Source organism: Anomaloglossus baeobatrachus, chromosome 4, assembly GCF_048569485.1.
Source record: "Anomaloglossus baeobatrachus isolate aAnoBae1 chromosome 4, aAnoBae1.hap1, whole genome shotgun sequence".
Taxonomy (NCBI): Eukaryota; Metazoa; Chordata; class Amphibia; order Anura; family Aromobatidae; genus Anomaloglossus; species Anomaloglossus baeobatrachus.
The window spans coordinates 638,963,716-638,981,827 of NC_134356.1; the positions used below are offsets into that span (position 1 = coordinate 638,963,716).

General features: G+C 44.9%; 1 protein-coding gene across 2 annotated transcripts in view; it reads left to right on the forward strand.

Annotated features, from left to right (window-relative positions):
• Nucleotides 1-18,112, forward strand: part of DOK2 (docking protein 2) — a 134,941-nt gene that overhangs the window by 86,837 nt on the left and 29,992 nt on the right. The window lies entirely within an intron of this gene.

Below are 18,112 nucleotides of genomic sequence, written 5' to 3' on the forward strand. Positions count from 1 at the left end.
TATTGGAGTTAATAACTTATTTTATCAGAATATATTATTGGAAATAATATATATTATTTAGGGGTGAAAGCAATTTTGTGTGATTTTTCCAGTTTGCTAATGTTATGTAGAGTCAAAATCTTGTGAAGGATGGATCATCCCACATGCGGGGAAAAGAGACAGACAATTTTAGTTAACCCCAGTGGCGTAACTAGAGTTTGATGGGCCCCGATGCAAAGTTTGGACCTGGCCCCCCCCCTCCACGTACACCGACACTCAGGGTACAGGATAATGACGCTGACACTTGGCTCTTACCCTCAGCACCCAGATTTCCCATGATCTGCAGTCCCTCTATCAGCACCCAGCTTTCCTATGTTCTGATATCCATCTTGTCCTTGGCACCCAGCTTCTCCATGCTCTGCTATACATCTTTCCCTCAGCACCCATCTTTCCCATGTCAGAGCATGGGAAAGCTGGGTGCTGAGAGATGTATAGCAGAGCATGGGAAAGCTGGGTGCTGAAGGAAAGAGCCCTTTTCCCTCAACACAAAACATTCCCATCCCATGCTTGTATCTTTGTCCCCTTGTATATACGTCTCCAAATACAATAATTTGGGCCTCGATGCAAAGTTTGGACCTGCCCCCCCCTCCACGTACACCGACACTCAGGGTACAGGATAATGATGCTGACACTTGGCTCTTACCCTCAGCACCCAGATTTCCCATGATCTGCAGTCCCTCTATCAGCACCCAGCTTTCCTATGTTCTGATATCCATCTTGTCCTTGGCACCCAGCTTCTCCATGCTCTGCTATACATCTTTCCCTCAGCACCCAGCTTTCCCATGTCAGAGCATGGGAAAGCTGGGTGCTGAGAGATGTATAGCAGAGCATGGGAAAGCTGGGTGCTGAAGGAAAGAGCCCTTTTCCCTCAACACAAAACATTCCCATCCCATGCTTGTATCTTTGTCCCCTTGTATATACTTCTCCAAATACAATAATGGGCTCGCATAGCCTTCCATATAGTATAAATGTTCCCACATAACCCTTCATATATTAGAATGCAGCTACATAGTCCTCCATGTATTATAATGCATTTCCCATAGTTCAACATGTATTATAATTCACCCCACAGTCCGCCATATATTATACTGCACCCCATAGTCCTCCATATATTATAATTCACCCCATAGTCCTCCATGTATAAAGTAGCCCTCATAGCCCTCCAATTATTATAATGGATTTACCATAGTTCTCCATGTATTATAGTTCACCCCATAGTAATCCATATATTATAATTCAGCCCATACCTCTCCATATATTATTCACCCCATAGTTCTCCATATATTAGAATGCATCCCATAGTACTTCATATATTATACTGCACATAGTCCTCCATGTTTTATAAGGCACCCCTATAGTCCATGTATAAGGTAGCCTTGATAGTCCCAGAAGCACTACAGGGGGTGATTAACCTGCAGACAGGATAATGTACACACAAGGCAACACTCCCAACATCTGAACATACACAACCCACCATATCCCACCATCACACTACCCTTTGCCATTGCCTGTTGTAACCTCTAGCTATTTTCTTAACTCTTGATTAGTGATGATTGAGCATGCTTGCCACTACTCATTACTCGATCGAGCATCGGGGTGCTCAGGTAGTCGCGGAACTCGAGTATCTCGGGGTGCCTGGATATTTTGTCCTTGAAACAATGACTACAATGCACAGGCTTGCATAACTGCATGATTTGAGTAGGCACTTAAGGGAGATCCATTGGTAGTCTTTGAATAGTTTTCCCGGGGGATAATACAATGTTCTAGGTCTCTAGGACATAGTATGACCAAAAAACAAACTCCTCGCCCTCCCACCGGAAATGCTTGGTTTATAACTGGCTGTATGGGGGTGGAGACCCGAAGAGGCCAATCATTTACTTTCTTTAATGCTCTTAACATACATTGAGTTCGTCCGAGCGTCTGACCATCTTGAACCGGGTAACGAGCATTCAAGCATATTAGTGCTCGCCCAACAATACTATTGAATGTAAAATTTCAAAGTGAATGAATTTTAAAAACGATTTGTTCTATAAATATGGAGTTTCATATGATTCTTGCTGTAACAAAGGTACTATTTATTAGTGTTATTGGAATCATGTGGTATCTCTTTAAATGCCAGCTCGCTTATATTCAGGTGAAGATGCTTTCTATTGATTTGTTTGACTGTTCTAAATGTCTATTCTCATGATCCTTTTTAGTTCCCTATGAATAAGGGTGACTTTGAGCTACGGAAACGCATCATTTACCCTAGGCCGTGCGTCATCTGGTTGTTAATATGTGTTTTTCATTAAAGTTGTGTTTTTATGAAAAGCTATTGGACTGGGAGTGCCGAGAATTTTTTTCTATGTTGTCTCCACCCTGCTAATTTCTATAGTCTGTACTAAGGGGGCGGGCTTACAAGCTTACAGCACTCTTTGGGGGCATGGCTTACAGCACTCTTTGGGGCGTGGCTTACAGCATTCTCTGGGGGTGTGGGTTACAGCATTCTCTGGGGGTGTGGGTTACAGCATTCTCTGAGGGTGTGGATTACAGGATTCTCTGGGGTGTGGCTTACATCATTCTCTGGGTGTGGCTTATGGCGTTCTCTCAGCATTATTTAGGGGCGTGGCTTACAGCATTCTCTGGAGGCGTGGCTGGCATCATTCTTTGGGACGTGGCTTACAGCATTCTCTGAGGGCATGGCTTAAATCATTCTCTGGGGGCATAGTTTACATCATTCTCTGGGGAGTGACTTACAGCTTTCTATAGGTCATGTCTCAGCTTTCTCTTGGGTGTGGATTACAACATTCTCTGGAGGTGTGGCTTACAGCATTATCTGGGGCCATGGCTTACAGCATTCTCTGGTGGTGTGGCTTACAGCTTTCTCTGGAGGTGGGGCTTACAGCTTTCTCTGGAGGTGGGGCTTACAGCTTTCTCTGGAGGTGGGGCTTACAGCTTTCTCTGGAGGTGTGGCTTACAGCATTCTCTGGTGGTGTGGCTTACAGCTTTCTCTGGAGGTGTGGCTTACAGCTTTCTCTGGAGGTGTGGCTTACAGCTTTTTCTGAAGGTGTGGCTTACAGCTTTCTCTGAAGGTGTGGCTTACAGCTTTTTCTGAAGGTGTGGCTTACAGCTTTCTCTGGAGGTGTGGCTTACAGCTTTCTCTGGGGCGCATGAATTACAGGATTCTCTGGAGGCATGGCTTACATCATTCTCTGTGGCATGGCTTACAGCTTTCTCTGGGGGCGTATATTTAGACTGCCTTAGACCCCCAACTGACTGTGTCATGAAGATACAGCCCTTGATTATAATTGTGCACTAATAAAGCAAAGCTAAAAACAGTGGCCAAGATTGAAGAAAATAAGTAGCATCCACGAGTGGTAAAGGCTTGGGTTGAAGCTGAACTTCTTTTTTATCTGTTGTTCATTGCAAATAACTTTGTCAAAGTGAGTAGAAAGGAACTAACAATCATGTTGGTGCAGACAGGGCCAGTGGTCTGCGTAGATGGGAGATAGAGCATGTGAATTTCGTAAGCACTACTTCCCCAACAGTGTCAGCAGCCCCTATCCGTGCAGATTCTTCACTTCTTCATTAGCGGTAAATTCTGTACCAGAATTTCTTTACAATCTTTAAGAATATTATGCATTATATTCCATTATAACTAACCTTAAGGGGTTTTCATGATTTTTCGAAAAAGGTGCTAAAAGTAAGAAATGTATTAAAGTAGTAAAAAAATGCTTACTTAAAGTGGATTTATCACTCAGTCAAAAGTGGTTAATTTTTGCTCTTCTTCTGTTCACGCTGCTCTGCAGAATATTCCTTTTTTTATTTTGTTTAGATCTGCCATACGGTTCCATAGATATGGGCCTTTTTATTTAGTGCTGATTTTTATGGGCTTTACTAAGGGGGCGTGGCTCACAGGATCCTTGTGGACGTGTCTTTAGGCTGCTCTTTTTACTTACCCTGTAAACCCCGCCCCCTATAAATATAAAGGCCCACATCTCTGAAGCAGTATGTCAGATTTGAAAAAAATAAAAAGCAGAATACTCAGGGGATCAGCCGAAATAAGATAAGAGAAAAAACTGGCCACTTTTGCCTTGGTGACAGGTCCACTTTAATTACAAAATTATTTGATTCCCTGGATTTTTATTTTTATATGGATGAATAATTTATTTTTCAAGAAAGCAGATAAAGTAAATATCACATGAATAATTTCAGTCTTGGTATATTTATGATGTAGGACTATTGACAATTAAGCTATGCAATAAACACATGAGAAATTACCAAGTGATCAAGTAAGATGTACCATAGTTATATTTCCAAACTGATTAAACTATTAGTTAAATAACTTGAAGAAGCTGTCACGCTAGGTACGGGGATGTACCAAGCGAACGGCAAAAGGGAAGGGAATCCCTTTGTCTAGGGAAGGAGGGTGGTGACCCCCGACCAAGCCTACCGCTAGGTCCTGGGTTCCTTTACTAGCCTAGATAGGTTCCACATTTATGCGCCGAGCCGGTTACCTGACCCTGATCTGTGCACTAGGTAGGGAGTGGATGAGATGAGTTCTTAATCAACCCCACTAGGCGCTAAAGGACACACAGGGATAACAAACAAGGGAAAACAGCAAACAACTTATCTCAAAGTAGATATAGGGAAACAGACTGCAAAATGCAACAAAGTACTCCAGATGATTGCAAGCTGACTGCTTGTATTCAGGATCTGTAGGAAGTTAGAGCAATCACCAGCCCCAAGTAAAAGGAAGTGAAGGTACATAAAGCCACCAGGCAAATGCTGATAAAAAGCAGTTGAAAGGCTGAGGGACTCCGCAGGGTCCTAAAGGGAAAGGGATGAAAACCAAGCAGAAATAATCAGGTAGCAGTTTTCACAGCCAAACGCTATCACCTTCTATAGCCAGACACCACAGGACTGTCTGTCACCCGTTAGAGAAGCTGAGGTCGTTTGGAAGGTAAGTGCGTGTGACGGGGGTTAACGACTGTGCGCCACGGGCAACAAATTGCCCATATCGCACAAACAATGGGGGAGAAATTGAAGCATGTAAAGCAGCCTTTACCCAGCTTTACTGCATTGCTGGGGTTCTGCTTCATTGGTCAACTCTGATGTTTATCCCTACATTGAGCATCCTGACATTCCCAGCTTGGACACTTCTCTCATCTCTGCTGATCATCTCTTTATTGAGCCCAAAAAAACACCCAGATCTTCTATGTCAGCTGGCTTTGAAACATTGCTTACCCTTGTTGATTTTCACTATATTGTGTGATCTGACATGTCCAAGTCTTCTACATCACTGGGCTCTGCTACTTTCTTCAAATCTGCTACATACCCAGCTGTGCTACATTTCTGGGTTCTGCTGTAGCACCTACTAGTTTTCTGCCTTGGTACTATCTTGACTTCAGTTATCCTACGCTGAGTCTCTAGCTTTCATGTGGACTAATGTACTTCTCTGGGTGACGTCCAGTCTCTTCAGCTCCAACATCTGGATCCCACTGCTGCAACATCGTTATCTGTCCGTGCTGCTTTGTAACTGCAAGTCCTTTCATTGATTCACCATTTGAGGCAACAATATCAAGTTTGTAAAGGAGGATAGTAGAGTACCATCAGATATCCATGTATAGAGCGTGGCAGAAGACCTGTGCTATGCCTCTTGCTGAGGTTCTCGAAGCTCTTGGTCTGGATGAGCAGCTTTTATGCAGTACAGACAAGTGACATTGGTGCAGCAGAGAGATCCAGATCGAACAATGAAAGCTCTTGTAGCAGAACAAGAGGAGCAAATAGGATCCGGAGAAGCAGAGTAGACTTGGCAATGAGGAATGAGTGAAGCAGAGCTTTCATCAGTAAAAATTACTGATGGTCAAAACTGACACAGAAACCAAATACTGAAGAAACTCAGAGCAAAAATACTGATGAGACTTGTACCATTTTGTGTGTAGATCAAAATTCACTGATGTCTGAATGAGGCCAAACATTGCAATGGATAGGAGATGATTTGCAATTCATTTATTTATTTTTCCTTACAAGAAAATGCCTGAGGAAAAACATATGTTAAAAACTAACACACGGAAAAAAAAAAAAACACTGATGAAACTAGAACTCAAGCACTGAGGAAAATCGGTCTGTTTTTTGCATACTAGAAAAATCATCAGCGTCTGAATTAGGCCTTAGAGATAGAGCCCCGAAACAGATAAAAAAAAAAAAGCCGTTCGGGTGTAATGTGGACATGTGGCAGAAAAGCAATTATATGCCGCCCCCGTGTCAGCAGCCTGGCTGTTCGGATCCGGATCCACGGTGTATCGAGGGGCGTCCGGACCCGTAGGTTGTGCGGCCACTCCAAAAAAAGGGGGAGTATTTACAGGGGATAGTGTCTAAAGTTTGTGACGCCACCCATGGTGTATGGTAAGGTGGAGTACCACCGTTGCAGGTGGGAGTACCCGGGGGCGATGGAGTGGGCAGCCAGGTGTTTAACCCTTCCACGGGTAGGGGGAATGCCCAGGGGCTTGGTGATGGTGACGGGGGTATGCCGTTGGGGAAGTAAGGGTCACTTTCGTACTCACTCAGTCCATAAAGCTGACACCGACAACTTAGTAAACCAAAGTTCTGGACACCGCTGCCGCTGAGGGGAGCACGTTTGGGTCCCGTTCCCGCTGGTGTTGCCTGATGATCTGTGACCTTTCCCTTGGCACCTTGTTTTCTTCTTAGTTGGCCCCTATAGCTTGAAACTAGTCGGGTCCCGCTCCCCAGTGTGGCTAATTGAGGGAGCTTGCTCTCAGGGTTCACGCTTTTGATTTCCTTGACCATTTTAGTGGAAAGTCCTATCCCCCTCGTTGCGCTAGTACCCCGATTTTGGAGCGGGTGGAGAGCGGATCTTGATGGCTCTGTTCTCGTCGGGTGAATTGTCAGATTGCCTGAAGCTACTCCCTGACCTAGGGTCCACGTACCCCGTTGTGCCCTGGTCCCGGCCCGGTGATGGTACAAGGCTGCCGGCTGTCCGCCACGACAATACCGTGCCCCTTGTCACGATCCCCTGCGACCGGGGGTCCAGCTCCTACTAGGCCCGGACCACCGTCTGCTACCTAGTAACTTCCAAGGAGCCCAGCTCCTGATCTCCTCTCTCCTTCACTTCCAACACTACCCTGACCTATTCCTGACACTCCTGACCTCCCCTTAACCAACACCCCAAGTGGGCGACCCTATTCCACTCAGGCCGTCCACTGGTGTGTCTGGTGGGTGTGGTGCAGAGTGTTCCTATGATTTTGATTAGCTGGTTTTGGCAACACCATTAGTTAGGGACCCGTAACCAAGGAGGAGGTGGATATTGTACAGAAGGGCAGATCGCACAATATCCTGTGACGACCTGATAGCCCAGGGCGTCACAATTATATCGTACCATGATGGTGAGACATACTGTCTAGTGGGCCACTGCGGGAGGGGCTGAAGAGCATTTCCAGAGGACAAGAGATAAAGTGGCCTATATATCAAAGCTCCTATGTCTGAAAATTGATGTAAAACACATTAAAAAAAATTGCAAAATTTATGTGCAATATTGCATTAAACAAAAAAGATTGCGACTTTTGATTTTTTTTTTACGCCAGTTTCATGCAGCTCCACCAAAGTGGGCAGAGCTGGGAAGTAGTTTGATCGGGATGAAGCATGGCTAAGACCGACCGTCAAATTTATTAAAACTGCTGGCATTTGTTATGCCAAAAATACTACTCCAGTCACTAATAGGGGCACCATTTCAGGGGAAATGCATTGAATTCATTAAGTGGCGTGCACCTCCTAAAGAATTTGGTACATCGTACTCCAGTGTACTTTAAATCATCACTCCAACATTTTTTTCCAACACTGGGAGTGGCTCTTTAAATGTAAGGCCCTGCCCTCTGTCATATATTTATCTCTCCAGCTGCTTCATCCTTTTTTGGTGTGGCTACGGTCCCGCGGTGCCATCTTGCATCTGTAAGTTCTGATTGGTCAATTGCTTGGAGTTACGTCACAAGCTCCCAAAGCATCTCTATGAGAGCCAGAACAAGGCCCTCATCGACTTGAGTTGAGAACTCTGGCTCCATAAGAAACTGGTCACAAATGGCCACGTGTTGCCATTAGCGTTGGCTGGCCAGAACCAAAAGATGACTCGCAAGGACGCAATAAGTTTAGTTGAAACCATAAAGCGGGCTTTACACACTACGATATTGCTAGCGATATCGTATGCAAAAGCACCCACCCCCGTCGTGCATGCGATTTCTTGAATTCGCTGCCGCAGCGAACATTATCGCTACGGCAGCTTCACACACACTTATCTGGTCGTCGTCGTCGCTGTGACTGACGAACAATCCCTCCCTCAAGGGGGAGGGACGTTCGGCATCACAGCGACGTCACCACGACGTCACTAAGCGGCCGGCCAATCAAAGCGGAGGGGTGGAGATGAGCGGGACGTAACATCCCGCCCACCTTCTTCCTTCCTCATTGCAGGCGGGACGCAGGTAAGGAGACTTTCCTCGCTCCTGCGGTGTCACACACAGCGATGTGTGCTGCCGCAGGAGCGACGAACCACATCGATAATCAACCATTACCGATTTTTGGTTTTGGGACGACCTCTCCATGGTGAACGATTTTCACCATTTTTGAGGTCGCTAAAGGTCGCTGGTGTCACACGCTGCGATATCGTTAATGACGACGGATGTGCGTCACTAACAACGTGACCCCGACGATAAAACAGTAACGATATTGTAGCGTGTAAAGCCCCCTTTACTCTTCACTCAATGGTTCATCTTCACAAACGTTGCACACCAGATAGTGGGCACACATCTTCCAGCACGTTTCGGTTGTACAAGCATAATCATTTTCAGTTCCAGCTGGGTTGTTTCCGATCTTACTGGTCCTGTGAGTCCAAACACAACCCAGCCGAACGCTACAGACCAATTTGTAATGGTCACCTTCCCTTCCAGTGGCTCCATATCTAGTGTTCTGGTTGAGGAGGGGGCCACATAAAAACATAACACTACACTACACATCATATCTTGCTTTACTTTACAATTCACAATATGTCTAAACACGCAAGACACAATTCACATTACACAACAATACAGTAATGTGATTGGTGTCTTCATGGGAAGGAACATGACAAGAGAAACACAACTTCTCAAAGGCTGTAGGAGGCAATTCGCTCAGTCACCAAGAACCAGGATTGATAACTACGTGTCAGGCTGCACTACTGAAGTTACAGGTAATGTAGCTTCAGAGTGTAGTTTAGCAAGCAACCACTAGGGGTCAGCAGAGTAGTCAGTAATCCGAGTCAGTAGCAACAGGACAGAAGCCCGGGGAGAGACAAATCATGGTCAGAAGCTAACAAAGAGTCAGGAGCCGAAGAGAAGCATACAAACCAAAAGGGAGAGACGAATGCTGGAGTCAGGAGCGAGGACACAGGTCAACGACCGAGAAGTCCAAATACAGATAAGCGAGGAGGACAAACAGGTTAGGACAGGGAAAAACAGCAAACAGGCATGAGTAGTCAGGGACCAGGACGAGCAGACAAATGGGGAAGGGTACAAGTCAGGACACAGTATCAGGGAGGCAGGAAAGATCGGGAGCACTCACCAGAGCCAGCATACATGCTGCAAGGCAGAAATATCACTGGCTCTGCAGCTGCAAGATATAGTGTACTGTGATCCAGAACAAGGCAGGGGAAGTTAACCCTTGACATGACCAGGCCGGAGCTGGGTGAAACAACAGCAGGGAAAAGCTGGCCTGGATCATGACACTACAGAAATGAAAAATTGCAGCATGTCCTCAAAGGAGACCGTGATGTTCCTGGGATCCTTTTTTTTTTTTTTTTTAGAACCTCGACCTATATTCCTCCACTATGTTGACCTATTTGGTTAAAGGAGTATTAATACTGACATCGTGTGACAATTTGAGTGCATGCTAATTATGTGGCTTCTGAAGTTCAGCCCAATTTTCACTTTTGCTTTTTCATTTTATTTCCTCCCCATCCTACAAGAGTTGTAACAAGTTTGGCCGAGTTTTTGTTGTTTTACACTTCACAGTTGCCTTCACTTTGCTGAATTCTGACTATTGTTTTCTTATTATTTATTATGGTAAAAGCTACCGTGCAACTTGGTCTCCCGGTCAGCACAATTACACTGATGTGAAATTTTGTAAAAGAAAATATGTGGTTTAAGTTGCCTTTTCTGAGACCCAAAACTTTTTACATTTTTAGTGATGTTGCTATATAAGGTTTTGTTCTCATCTGTTTCAAACTGTAGTTTTTCCAGCACCCATGACGGCACCACGAGAGAGGGGATCCGCCCTTCAAGGACAGGAAACCTCCAGAATAAAAAGGGGCGGCACCTCTCCCCGCATCAGTTGGTTTCCTGTCCTTGAACAGGAAGCCTCCAGGGATCCACTGGATCCAAGAAGGTCCTGATGGGCCGAAGATTCAAGTCCGGCGCCCGGCCGGCCAACTCTGGCAGCGGCACGGGTCCTGCTGCGGTCGGCCGAGGTGCTGTGGAGCTGCCGCAGCGGACCCATGGGGGTCAGGATTGCGTGCGGCGCGCCCGATAGGAGCGCCAGGAGCCTGCGGGGACCAGGTAAGATCCGGTCGGCCGCAGGGCTCTCCCGACGCAGCATACCCACGGGGGTCCTGTCTGCGCGCGGGCTCCTTCCCTCCCTACTCCCGCCCCCCCCCTCCTTACCACGGCGTACCGGCGCCAGGGGCCGGGATAAGGGTGGCTGCTGCTGTGCTCCCTGCGGGGCGTCCTCATGGCGGCAGATGCTGTGACGCTTCCGGGTGACGGAGCGCCATGTTGTGTGTGGCGGCGGGGATGTCCGGGCGGTGCGCATGCGCAGCGCGCCCTTTCCTATTGGACGCGCGGATGGGTCGTCAAGTCGTACCTCCTGGTCTGAAGGCGCACTCCACACGAGCGATGGCATCTTCCTGGGCGGAGAGGTCAGAGGTCTCCATCGAGCAAATATGTAAGGCGGCAACCTGGTCTTCTCCGTCCACCTTTTTTAATCACTATCGCCTTGACTTGTCATTCACCGACATCACCTTTGGGAGACGGGTTATGCAAACTGTTGTCCCTCCCTAGGTCTTCATCTCTGTAATTCTCTCGTGGTGCCGTCATGGGTGCTGGAAAAATATGTAATTACTTACCGGTAATGTGTTTTTTCTGATCCATGACGGCACCCTTACATTCCCTCCCTGCACTTAGGTGTTGCTAGTTTGCTTCCTTTTTCGCTCCTCTTCACTGGGCGGTTATGGTGGCGGGATATGTTTTAACGCTGTTCCTTGTTTCGGAGGTCCTGTCATGCTCGGTAATCAACTGATGCGGGGAGAGGTGCCGCCCCTTTTTATTCTGGAGGTTTCCTGTCCTTGAAGGGCGGATCCCCTCTCTCGTGGTGCCGTCATGGGTTCAGAAAAAACACATTACCGGTAAGTAATTACGTATTTTTATTGGTACCATTTTGTGTTACATATATTTTGATCACTTTTTTGGTGCATCTTTTTGGGAATTAAAGTGGCCAAAAATTGCAATTCTGGTGCGTCAAATTTTCTTCTTTACATTTACAATATATATATATATATATATATATATATATACAGTCATATGAAAAAGTTTGGGCATCCTTATTAATTTTAACCTTTTTTTCTTTATAACAATTTGGGTTTTTGCAACAGATATTTCAGTTTCATATATCTAATAACTGATGGACTGAGTAATATTTCTGGATTGAAATGAGGTTTATTGCACGAACAGAAAATGTGCAATCCGCATTTAAACAAAATTTGAACGGTGCAAAAGTATGAGCACCTCAACATAAAAGTGACATTAATATTTTGTAGATCCTCCTTTTGCAAAAATCACAGCCTCTAGTCGCTTCCTGTAACTTTTAATGAGTTCCTGGATGAAGGTATATTTGACCATTCCTGTTTACAAAGCAATTCCAGTTCAGTTAAGTTTGATGGTCGCCGAGCATGGACAGCTCGCTTCATATCATCCCACAGATGTTCAATGATATTTAGGTCTGGGGACTGCGATGGCCATTCCAGAACATTGTAATTGTTCCTCTGCATGAATGCCTGAGTAGATTTGGAGCGGTGTTTTGGATCATTGTCTTACTGAAATATCCATCCCCTGCGTAACTTCAACTTCGTCACTGATTCTTGCACATTATTGTCAAGAATCTGCTGATACTGAGTTGAATCCATACAACCGTCAACTTTAACAAGATTCCCGGTGCTGGCATTGGCCACACAGCCCCAAAGCATGATGGAACCTCCACCAAATTTTACTGTGGGTAGCAAGTGCTTTTCTTGGAATGCCGTGTTTTTTGCCTCCATGCATAACGCCTTTTTGTATGACCAAACAACTCAATCTTTGTTTCATCAGTCAACAGGACCTTCTTCCAAAATGTAACTGGCTTGTCCAAATGTGCTTTTGCATACCTCAGGCGACTCTGTTTGTGGCATGCTTGCAGAAATGGCTTCTTTTGCATCACTCTCCCATACAGCTTCTCCTTGTGCAACGTGCGCTGTATTGTTGACCGATGCACATTGACATCATCTGCAGCAAGATGAAGCTGCAGGTCTTTGGAGGTGGTCTGTGGATTGTCCTTGACTGTTTTCACCATTCTTCTTCTCTGCCTTTCTATTTTTTTTCTTGGCCTACCACTTCTGGGCTTAACAAGAACTGTACCTGTGTTCTTCCATTTCCTTACTATGTTCCTCACAGTGGAAACTGACAGTTTAAATCTCTGAGACAATTTTTTGTATCCTTCTCCTGAACAACTATGTTGAATAATCTTTGTTTTCAGATCATTTGAGAGTTGTTTTGAGGAGCCAATGATGCCACTCTTCATAGGATATTCAAATAGGAGAACAACTTGCAAGTGGCCACCTTAAATACCTTTTCTCATGATTGGATACACCTGCCTATGAAGTTCAAAGCTCAATGAGGTTACAAAACCAATTTAGTGCTTTAGTAAGTCAGTAAAAAGTAGTTAGGAATGTTCAAATCAAGAAATTGATAAGGGTGCTCATACTTTTGCACCGGAAGGGAATCTGTCACTAGGATTTTCCCCATATATAGTGCGGGCATTACCTGTATGCCCTCATATACAGCAGTCTAGAATTCTGTAGCTAAGTCTTGAGTTTGTATGTTCTCCCCGTGTTTGCGTGGGTTTCCTCCTGGTACTCCGGTTTCCTCCCACACTCCAAAGACATACAGATAGGGACTCTAGATTGCGAGCCCCAATGGGGACAGTATTACCAATGTATGTAAAGCGCTGTGGAATTAATAGCGCTATATAAATGAATAAATATTATTATTATCGACACCTCCTCTTGCTTCATGTGGATGGCACGTCCTATGTCATCCACACAGTGTCCTTCATTGCGCTCCTGCCCATGCATTCTTCTCTGCCCTGTCGAGGGTTGAGCAACGTATTGTAATATGCATACGTGGAGAAGGGCCAAAGAGCACCCGCGCATGCGCATTAGAATACTTTGCTCTGCCCTCTTCTGTCTTCCTCTTGTGCAGGAGCACGATGGAAGACACTGTGTGGATGACGTAGGATGTGTCATCCATATGAAGCAACAGATTAGGAGGTGCCGGACCAAGACTAGCAATACCCATCAGACCGGACCACCCAGAAGGTGAGTATAAAAAAAGGTGTTTTTTATGTTATTCAGATTGGCTTGGGGACATACAGTACATACAGCATTCTAGAATACTGTATAGAAGGGAATACAGGTGGTGGTTCTACTTTATAAGGGAAAAACCTGGTGACAGGTTCTCTTTAAGTTGTCCTCGAGCTGCTGTGCCAACTCATTGTCACCCTGTGATTACATTGAGTTTATCAATGGGCACTGGAACACACACACACACATCTGATCAAGTTATTTTAAAGAGAGCGCTATTGAAAGGAGATGGACATAGTGCTGGCATTCCCCCTTAAAGACCGAAGTACTGTTATGATGTGTAATGTGTATTGTGACATGTGTTATCACTGATAGATTGTAGTTTATGCGACAGTAGGGGAAGTTAGGATTAATATTGGTACTAGCCCAGCGTGGGAGGGGCTAAATTGAAGGAACAGAGACAGTTTCCTGACAGGAAGTTAAATAATGCCCCATGGTTTGGGTGTCCCTGATGTGAGGGGAGACTGAGTCGGTGGATAGTGTGATCGTGAGTAGAAAGGAAGGAAAATGGACAGAAGGACAGTAATCAACCAGAGATGGGTCCTGGGATAGGACATCTAACAGTATGGCTCAAGTTTTAACTTGGAGAGGTAATGGGCCAGAATGTCATGCTAGGTATAGGGAAGTATCAAGTGAATGGCGAAAGGGAAGGGAAACCCTGTGTCTAGGGAAAGGTGAGATGGTGACCTCTGACCAAACCTACCGCTGGTTCCTGGGGTCCCTCACCACCCTATGCGACGAGCTGGATACCTGACTCTAGATATCCCTAATATTGGGCCCTAAATTCAGAACGGAAGGGATGAGCGCTTAGTCAACCCCACTAAACACTAAAGAAGACAACAAGGAGGATAAACAGGGAAAAAGTGCATGAACTACTTATCCAGAGATAACTCAAGCAGAAGTTCAGCAAAGTTACAGCAACAATACCACAGATGAGTCCAAGCCGTCTGCTTGCACCCAGGGCTTGAATGAACTGAATAATATCATTAGCCCAAGTCCAGGAAAGATGGTAGTATTTAAGCACATGGAAAATACTAATGATCAGCAGCTGGATGGAAGGAGAGCTCTGCTGGGTCCTAAAGCGGGAGAGATGAGAATCCAGCAGGAAAGGAATGAATACTAACAGCAAGAAATATAGAAAGTCAGGGAGCATTCTGCGCAACCAAACGCTGTGACCTTCTATTGCCAGAAACCACTCGACTGTTCTAAGGTGTCAGAAGAAGAGAAGCTAAATACCTGCCATATTTGCAAAATAGTTCCTTTAAGAGAGAGAAGACGACATTGAACTGCAGCTTTAGAATAGGACTCTCACTACCTGGATTGTTTTACTGAGATGGGATGTGGTGAAGGTGAACCAGTGAAAACAGAGTTCAAGTGAGTTAAGAGGAAGGAATTGAAACTGTGTGTGAAAATGCTTCGTATTATGAAGGAAATATCTTTTAAGCTGTATATCCAATATCCCCTGTATATAATTTTCACCAAGTTATTGAGTAGTAAGTAGGTTTATTTTTGAGCAGTGGTTACTCTCATTGAACTGTTCACCAACTGGTCCTGGCCAGCCGAAGTCACTGGCATCTTGGCATCATGTGGCCAGCAAAGGCATAATGCCTCCATAGCAAAATTGGCCTCGCTTGGAAGGTCACCGAGTGCCCTCAAGGAAAGCCAGGAACAAGGCGCGAGACAGAGGTGGAATCTTTGACCTTAGCAAGGCCCATGGCCCATTCGAGGGCCAAGTTGCTGTAAGCCTTATGGGTCCATTCACCAGTGCATTGCCCACTGACCCTGAGACTAATCAACGGGCCAGGACAGAACAGAGAATGAGAGTCACAGAGAGTGCCCTGGATGGGAGTTCCATGGCGTCAGTAGAGTAGAGAAGCTAAGTACCAGAGATATTGGCAAAATAGTTCCTTACCAAGTTTTCATTTTGGAAAAAGTTTCTCTGATTGAACTGCTCAAAAAATCATCGTCATCATACGATCTGGAGGATGTTTCTCCTCCGTAGCTTAAGTCCACATACCCAGCCAGGAACCCCACCCTCATGTAACATGCCAAGGTGTAATGTGAATCACAAAGCCAGGGAAACACTCCAAACTGTGGTGCACAGATCCGAGGATGGCCTCCAAGACAAATAAAGAAAATAAGATAAAAATCGGCTCTCGCATGAAATAAACCTCTTTCCTTAAACTTATTTATGACCGAAACACGTCATCTTGTACACTTTCTGAAGAAAATGGAATAATTATTATTAAGGAAAGAAGTTTCTTTCATGTGAGTTTTGATCTTTTTCTTTTTATATGCCAAGGTGTAAGAGACAAGTACTTCGGCCACAGCTACCACCCCGTGCCATGTTACACTATTATAGACTCATACTGTCCTTTCAGGAAGAGGTTGCAGCAGTCTCATATTCATCAGAGGCAGGGTTATAATGACAGGTATGCACAGCTGATAACACAGAACACACCAATTACAAAAGGTTATATCAGAGCTCCCCCTCCCTTCACAATTAAATTTGCACACGCTCATTAGATGCTTCAATACAAAAAATAGTGTTATTAGCTATTCATTGTGGCTAATGTACAATGTGCATTTTCTGAACCAATAGGAAGTTACAGTCTAAAAAAGCCCTAGTGCAATATTTCTCATTTTTATTTTTAATAAAATAATAAAAAATTGAAACAAAATTTTCAAAATATCTTGACTTATTGAGTGTAGAGAATAAACACTAAATTCAGAAATCCTCACACACATCTTGGCTGCCATCAGTGAGGTTATTAATGATCATCTGAGAAATGTTCTGCCTCTCAATGCACTTGGGTAGCAAATCATCAAAATCCACTGGTGGCAGCTCCTCTGTAATCACGCACCAATGATGTCTCAGATGTGCTCGATTGGAGAAAAGTACGGAGTTTCTGCAGGCCATGGTAGCAAGTCTATTCTGCTCACAGTAGCATATTTCCATGACTCTTCCTTCTTTGCAATTTTAATGTTGAGGAATTTAGTTTTATCTCTGGGAAGACAAGGGGGGAAATATGAAAAGCAAAGATGGTGCCACTGGGTCCACATGAACACATTGCCTGCTCTCAGCAAAGTTAACTAACATCGCTGAGCATTGAAGGGGTTGTATAAACATTTATCCTCTATCCACTGTATAATGAATGATTGTTGGGGACCCGGCTGCTGGGACCCTCAAATCTCAAGAACAAGTTGTGTAAAGTCTCCTGTGTGAGTGAAGCAGTAGTGAGCATGTGTGACCACCATTCCTACAGCCAGTTAATGGAGCAGTGGTGGCACACACGTTAGGTCTCTGATTCTAGAGCTCCTAGTGGTCAGACCTCTTGTGATCAATCATTTATCACCTATGATGACAATAGGTGATATACCAGTACTGTATGTTCTTTATTGGAAAACCTCTTTAGGCCCCCTTCACACGTCTGTGATTCCGGTACATATGACATCCGTTTTCATACATACATGGACATGGACATACGCACACGCATTAAAATCAATGGGTCTGTGCACACATCTGTTTTTTTTTCACGTGTCCGTGTGTTCCGCATGGAGACAAGTCTGTTTTTCTCTGGCAGCACTGATGTCACATGGACCACACACTGATGTGATCCCTGTGACATCAGTGTGACACGTACCGGAGAAAACACGTGTCTTTCAAATAAAATGATTTTCTATACTCACCTGTCTCCAGCGCTGCTGTCCTTCGGCGCTGCTGTCACTTGCTTCCGGGCCCGCTCATTATGCTCATGAATATTCACTACACCGTGGACCCAGAAGCAGCAGTGACGGATACAGCAGCGACGGCGACAGCAGCACCGGGGTCAGGTGAGTAAGAAGTTCCTTCTATCCGTGTGCTATCACGGATAGCACACGGAGAACACACATGTGTCAAAATCACAGGACACAGATGGCCATACACACCTTCAACATGGTCGTAAAAAACATCAGTGTTGTCTTGTGTGAAGGCTACGGCTCCACAACAGTAACGTTTTCCAATAAAATAGTAGCATTTTTGTAGCTGTTGGTGCTTCTCTATGGGAAAAAAGTTATACAGTACTAGATCAGATCTTTTTGTATTTTTACGAGATCACTTCCAACTTTCTTTCCACTAACTGAAACATTGAAGTTGCCTGCAAGTCGCGGTAACACCCTAATTTTTCCGATAATATGAGATTTCTTCTGTCTGAAGCCTTAACATATTATATATGTGAATGAGGTGTCCGAGTGTGATATCTACTAGGTTTAATGAAAAAAAAATTATACTTATGTTTCGGCTACCTATATTATGGTGGTATGTGTGCCAATTGAAGGTACGAACGGGCGCGGAGACACAGTGATTCAGATCACGAGGTAAATGCCACCATATTAAATCTT